Source organism: Dipodomys merriami, unplaced genomic scaffold (genome assembly GCF_024711535.1).
Source record: "Dipodomys merriami isolate MVZ:Mamm:240054 unplaced genomic scaffold, mDipMer1.0.p SCAF_1263, whole genome shotgun sequence".
In the NCBI taxonomy this organism is placed as follows: Eukaryota; Metazoa; Chordata; class Mammalia; order Rodentia; family Heteromyidae; genus Dipodomys; species Dipodomys merriami.
This window is the reverse complement of record NW_027202564.1, coordinates 179,240-187,032: the sequence shown is the minus strand read 5'-3', so window position 1 is coordinate 187,032 and position 7,793 is coordinate 179,240.

Genomic DNA, 7,793 nt, shown 5'->3' with positions numbered 1-7,793 from the left:
CAAGTGTTAAGGTTTGTTAAAAGTTTTAATGTTTTAAATATATTTAATTTTGGGAATTTGTTTATAAATGCCAAAATTAGGACTGTTTGGCAGGTATAAAACTTTTCTATAAAGTATTTAAGATTTATAGTAACAGACATATACTACTAAGTATGTGCATTTCAGAGTTTAGGGAAATTTTATTAATGAGAAGTCACAAAGTTTTTGTGTAAAGAAGCAGAATAAAGAGTTCACACTTTGTTTACTACACAGTTTCTGTTAAAACTTTAGGGCTTCCTTAGTTTATATGTTAATGAGGAAAAATGATGATATAAGCCATAAACAAATAATGAGATATGCCATAAATAGTAATCTTAGTGGGTAACTTTAAAGACTGCTCATATTCTATAAAACTCTTGTTGAACTTCACAACCTTAGTCAGTGTTAAATGTACATGATTATGAGAAAATAGTAAAACCGAATATGTAGCATATTTCAAATAGTTAAAACACATGTTTTTAATTTTATTAATTAATATTTAATTATTGGTTTTCTTTATTTGTAACATTGTTTTACTTGTTGACATATAGTACAACTTTTTTTTGGGGGGGTATCCAGTCATGGGGCCTGAACTCTGGGCCTGGACCCTGTCCCTCAACTTTTCAGCTCAAGGCTAGTGCTCTGCCACTTGAGCCCCAGCGCCACTTCTGGCATTTTTCTTTTTGCTTATGTGGTGCTGAGGAATCGAACCCAGGGCCTCAGGCATGCAAGGCAAACGTTCTACCACTGAGCCACCTTCCCAGCCCTTGTACAACCTTTTGTAAGTCATCATTAGGAGGTACTTTGAGAAGGTTACTTGGATGGCCAAACCAATTTTTATAGGTGCATGTTAATTTACAAAGAGGAAAATTAAGAACAAAATATGTATTATATCTAAAATATACTTGGAACTCAAAAAATTAAACCACCCAACAACAAATCCTCAAAGAAACTACTGCCCAATAAATAAGTGGGCGAAAGTCTTAAAGAGAAACTTCTCTGAAGAAGAAAGAAGGATGGCCAATAGACACATGAAGAAATGTTCAACATCCCTAGCCATAAAAGAAATGCAAATCAAAACAACATTGAGATATCACCTCACTCCAGTTAGAACGGCAAAAATCAAGAACTCTAACAACAACAGATGCTGGAGGGGATGTGGACAGAAAGGAACCTTATTTCATTGTTGGTGGGAATGTAAACTTGTTCAACCACTTTGGAAAGCAGTATGGAGGTTCCTCAAAAGACTTCACATAGATCTCCCCTATGATCCAGCAATCCCACTTTTGGGCATTTACCCAAATGCTTACAAACAAGAACACACTAAAGCTACCAGCACAACAATGTTTATTGGAGCATTATTTACCATAGCTAAGATATGGAACCAACCCAGATGTCCCTCAGTAGATGAATGGATCAAGAAAATGTGGTATATATACACAATGGAATTCTATGCCTCCATCAGAAAGGGTGAGTTTGCCTAATTTGTTAGGAAATGGAAAGGCTTGGACAAAGTTATATTAAGTGAAGTAAGCCAGGCCCAAAGAAACATAGGTCCCATGGTTTCCCTTATTTGTAATATCTAGTATATGTATGAGTCAAGCGGAAACGGTCAGATAATGTCATGTCAGGAAAATGAACCCTTAGATGTGTATTTTAATGTTTTTTTCTTTCATGCATGTGTTTCTAATGCATTTATAAGATTATCTCTTTGTTGCTTTGTATATCCCTCCCCCACAGTATAACCCCTGCTTTCACTATATTTGATGTCAGTATAACTTGTGGAGGAGATGGGGAAAAACCAGTTGTTTAAGGATACAGGTGGACCTGTTGCAACAATGAGAAGTACAAGTTGTCATGTCCAAAACTAGCTTTACAACGTCGGTGCGGGGGGGGGCGGGGGAGGAGAAGGATTGGGATTGGGGGGAGGGGGGAGACTGGGAAGGGATGTGAAGGGTAAACAAAGGAGGAGGCTGCAATGCTTGGTAAGAAATGATACACATTATCCTGCCCACGTAATTGTAACTCCTCTGTACAGTATGTTCACAAACAAAATAAAATAAAATTTAATTAAAAAAAAGAAGGTTGAGAAAGTACCTAAAAAAATTATCAAATAGAGTCTGAATCAGGAGTGTTGATAAATGTCCACACCTAATATCTTAGCCCTAGGCTGAAGCAGTGGTATTACAGAGTTGAGGCAACAAAACGTGACAGACTGTGTTTTGTTTTGTTTTGTATTTTGATTTTGTTGGTGATGGGGCATGAACTCTGGGGCCTGGGTGCTGTCACTCAGCTCAAGGCTAGCGCTTCCACTTGAACCATTGCACCACTTCCATCTTTTTTGCTTATGGGTGCTGAGGAATCAAACCCTGGGCCTCATGCATGCAAGGCAAGCACTCTACCACTGAGCCACCTTCCCAGCACCTGAGAGACTGTGTTTTAAAAAAACCATCTAAACAACATTTGCTTTCTGCTTTGGGTTATATAATGAAAGATATAAATATATTTTTATATTTTTGTGAATTGTACTTCTAAATTTATACTAACTTCAGCCACTTTATCCTTTTCAAAGTCATGAAATATCTCTGAGAGTTTGCTTCTGTGAAAATTGTTTTTGCATTTATAATTTCTCCTGAGTTATTTTTATTTTTATCAAAATAACTTTATATTTCATGTTGATGGGTTATCATACATCAAATGCCTTCAAATGTACATGTAGAGTCTAAAGATAGCAGTATGAATATTCTCATACAGCTCTTGTTTATCTGTTATGCACTTCCAGTATTATGATATTTCTCTCTCTTTCAATCTCTCCCATTTCCTCTCTTTCCCTTTCATGGTCCATGTCTGCTACTTAGAATTTCTGCTGATCTACTTACTATTCCTTCAGGATCCACTGGTTTTGTGGGAACATGATAGCGACCATCAGTTACCCTTGCATTCTTTAAGAGTTATAACAGTTACATGATATTATTCTTTGCCATTCAAAATGGCAAAACAGCAAATCTAGGAATTCCTTTTCATTTTATTACTATTATAAATTTTATCTCATAAAAATTGTTGGGATGGATAAGATACTCTGACCTGTGACCTAAAAGTTCTTTTTCTTGGGGCTGGGATGGTGGCTCAGTGGTAGAGCGCTTGCCTTGCATGTCTGAGGCCCTGGGTTCGTTTCCTCAGCACCACATAAGCAAAAAGAAAAAAAGCCGGAAGTGGCACTGGGGCTCAATTGGTAGAGTGCTAGCCTTGAGCTGAAGAGCTGAGGGACAGCGCCCAGGCCCAGAGTTCAGGCCCCACAACTGGACCCCAAAAAGTTCTTTTTCTTTTACAAACAACCTTTTTCTTTTATTATCAGTTAGTTACTACATATAATGAAAACAAAGCTATCCTATAGAAAGTAGACCGAAGTTGCTCACAGGGATGAAAAACAAAGGAATGTGAGAAGTGAGTATAAAGGATGCCCATCATAGAGCACAGATCCTAGGAGCAATTTATCATGTACACTTTGTGAGAATGACAATGTGCTGGAAGTATAGGTTACGTCACTGAACAACTGATATATATATATATATATATATATATACATATTTATATCTGTATATTCATTTATATTTGCATATATATGTTTTTTTTTTCATATATATGTTTTTATACCCTTATATATGTACAAATGTATGTTACTATACACACAAGTACAAGCATACATATACACATGTATACATGCACACATGGAGAAAGACACATAGTTACAGACAACACAAGTTTCACTAGTTGTTGAATATGCCTTGGATGGAATGCTTGGAACCAAATATGTTGAAGATGTATTTGTCTCTAAGAATTCTTTTACCACTCCTCTTATCTCTTAAAATTGGTAGTTTTTGACAGATTCGATTTGCAAAATGCGGTACAAGTGATAGCAAATCACTCAGAAATCTCAGTAAGTAAAGGTCATATGGTGTTTCCTTGTTCCCTACAGAATGCTTGCTCTTGTAGACACTCTCAACAATCAAAGCATGAGGAGAATACCCTGGTCAAGAATAAAGTTATAAAGCTTTAAATGGCATCCTTACTTGAACTCCTTTTCAACAGCATCAATTCCTAAGCAGATGAGTGAATCCTCAGAACACTGGATTCTACATATACATTTAACCAACCCATGTGAAAAGTCCTATGTGAGAAATGCTGACTGAGGTCTTGATGATTTCCTGGCCAAGAAAATAAGAAAAAAAGAAAATATTTTTAATGTTTTAAAGTTTGAGAATAATTTGTAACCTGTCAACAAATGTGTAGAACACAATTATACCAAGTGAAAAAAATGCTGGCGTTTCATTTATGTGCTCTTGGCCTTGGCAAGTAATTTTAGGTGTGTCAACACAAGTAGAATCAGCAAAAATCAAGACAGCACTTCTTCATTTAAGATACAAGGAAAAGATACAGGTTGACCCATTTTAACAATGAGATGTACAAGACAGTCTATCAGAGTGGGGGTGAATGGGGAAGTTGGGGATGTGTGAAGGAAAACTATGGTAGAGGAAAAACAAATGATGGGGTAACAATGCTCAAGAAGAAATGTACTCATTACCTTACTTAGGTAATTGTAACCCCTATGTACAGTATATTTACAATAAAAATATATATTAAAAAGATACAAGGAAAACTTCTGTACTTATAGGAATTTGTATTTGTCACTCAATATCACTAAGGTATTGGTTTTAGGACCAGAGGCTATGAACACTTTGGATACTCAAATTCTCTACATGAACACAGTATATTATTTACTTTAGAATCTGCCCACAAGCTAGTGCAGAGTAATTGCTATGAAAATTTTTACTACATTCTCTGTTTGTAATGAAACATAAAATTATATTCACTATGAACAGATACAATTTTTTTCAGATAAATTTTGTCTGCAGTTTGTGGATGGAATTGGGACAGCAATTTTGAAAAGCACAAATTTCTTCACCAAGACCGGTCTGCAAATTGTAACAAGGAGCTAATACAGCATCATTGAATAGTATGGAACTCCAAGGAGAAGTACTTGAGACATTATCAGAAAGTGTAACAACCCAAGGACTTTTTAGAAATTCAGCTGCTAGATTTCTCATGGAGAGCTTTCATAACACTTTGTGAAGCACAAGTCAGAACCTCACTGAAGTGTAGATGGTTTTCCCTCTCCTTTCTGTCATGCTCTGTCATTATCAATCAACATATAGCTAATCTTGAATAATCCTCTAATAACAAAATGTTGATGGAGTGTTTATATGTAGAAAATCTGGGAAGGCTAACTTTTTCCAATTAGGACAGTCTGTATTCTATGACCCAGCAGAGAGAAAACTAGGTAAGCATCCATTTGCAACCTTCTGAATAATTCTGATTCTGCCCACATCAGTTATCTATCCATACCTGTGCACAAGTAAGAAGATTTTAAAAGCGTTTAGTATTTAAAATTTAAACTTAAATATAGAATGAAATTAGTTCAAATGCATAACATTAAGATATTTAGAAACAACTGAGAAACCTAAAGGTCTATAAGATTTATTTTTATTGGAAGTGAAGGAATTTGATTCTCTACGGTTTAAGCAATTTGCAGCAGACTTGATACTTATTAAATTTTGTATATTGAAAGGAATACAAGCCTCAACAATATGTCAATACTATCCTCTTATTTATCTCTAAAGGTTTATGCTTCTGGTCTCTTAATATTAAAACTTCAAAAAATTTTATCTGTAGCAAGTTGTGCAAAGGGGTTTCACTTCCTCATGTCAGTGTTGAATAGAGTGTATGTGCATTTCAATGTTCAGTGCATCTGGATCATTGTCAAATTTTCCATTTTTCTTCCTTCCCTTACCCCAAACCCACCTATCCCTTCAAATTTCCTACTTATAGTCTCACATATGTACATTGAGTGTTATGACTGTATTAGTCCACCATTTCATTCTCCAGCCTTCTTCTCTACTCCCTTTAAGCCAAGATCCCCTTTTAAGACTTGTTTCAACTTCATGGTATTTTGTTAAATATCTCTACCTTTGGCATTTGGCTATGGGCTTGCCACATCCTCTCTTCCATGTTTGACCACATAAATGAGTATATTTCTCCACATTTCTAATCTCTGAATGGCTGAGATAGGTCTCTTTTACTATTCACCTTCTGTCCTAAATTTAGAATTGCACCTTCAGAGCCATCCTATAGAGTTTTTTCTTCTCTACACACTGAAGATGGAAAGGAAATAATTTCCATGCTCTTAGCATTATGCTATCAATCATGAATTTCCATGCTTATCACTTCAGCAGTCTATGTTTAAGGAAGATCTTCAATTTCTGATGATAGGAGCATGAGTCAGTTTTAATTATGCAGATTCCACTATGTAGTGAGCCCTAAATTTTCAATAAATTTCGAGTAACTTTTTATTAATAATTTAAAAAGTTTTATTTCAGTATTTGAAATGCTGCCCCAATTATTTTAAAAGTTTCACAATATGTTAGACTGAACTTTCCCCCCCATTTTCCCCACTAGTTCAGGTTAAGTCTCCTTTGGCTTTATTGTTTGAGAGGCCAAGGGATGAGGGTAAACAGAGAGATGATCATTATTCAGATATCTCCTTCCTCTTCTGTTTCTGCTATTCTTGTTGAGAGGAAGACTGGAGCAGGGAACAAGAGTGATGCTTGACTTCACCGTACAAGGGAGCATTCCTGGCATGTCAATTATTGTTTCTCAGTATAACTTAAACTGCTTACTCTTGCCTTCTCTGTAACAGTAACCGAACTGTGGCTTCCTTGGTGCAGGAGGAAGCACACTAACAGGTTACTACCTGTAAATTGGTATCTTATATCTCAGCTTACGACCAAAAATATAAAGCTTTGGCTACATAAATGCAAAGGTACTGATTGTCCAACAATACCTTAGTGAGCAGTAGACAATTCTACTCAGCTGCCCTCTTCTCTCATATCCTCCTCTTAATTCCCCTCCACTCATTTACCCTTCCATCCCTTCTTTCTTTGTCTCTCTTTCCTCCATATTAATCTCTATCTTCTCTCTTTTTCTTTTCCAGTAGCAAGTGATTTGGTTTATCAGACAACACATAAATAATTGAACAAATATTTATTTCTCCTCTTTTTGTGATTATTTATTCTTAAGAAGTGAGTTCTAGCACAGCACCAGTGGCTTACACCTAGATACACAGTAGGTTCAAATTTGACAATTGCAATTCCAAGCTATTTTAAGTAGATAAACCTAAGACATTCTTTTCTACACTTGTGGTAAAAGGAAGAAGTGAAGGTGTGGCTCAGGTGGTATAGAGCAAACATTGAGAATTAAAGCCCAGATAGAGCTCAAGGCGATGAGTTCAAATCCCAGTACCAGCACAATATAAAAAAACTGAGTCATTTGTCTTTGAAAAGGGATATTTCTCCAAAAATTCATACCCAGGGAAATGTTCAAGGTCCAAGACTCTTTGTAAGTCTCTTTCACATCTTAAACTGATTCCTCTGCTTGATTCACATTATGGAAAATAGGAGTCACACTTCACATTAAAAAGTATGTGCATTGCTGAACAGTTCTTACCATTTTTAATGTAAAGGAAGCATGAGAGAGGAATTCACCTCACTTGTGTGAGTTAGGTTTGACTCACTGACAGACTTTTGCAAGTAAATGAGGGTCTGTTTACACATAAAGAAGTCTATACAGATGGTTTTCTAGGAGAGAGAACAAGGTAGCTGTGGTCCAAGTTTGAATCAGAGTAAGTTTATTCCGATGATATGGCAAAGAGAAGCTCATCT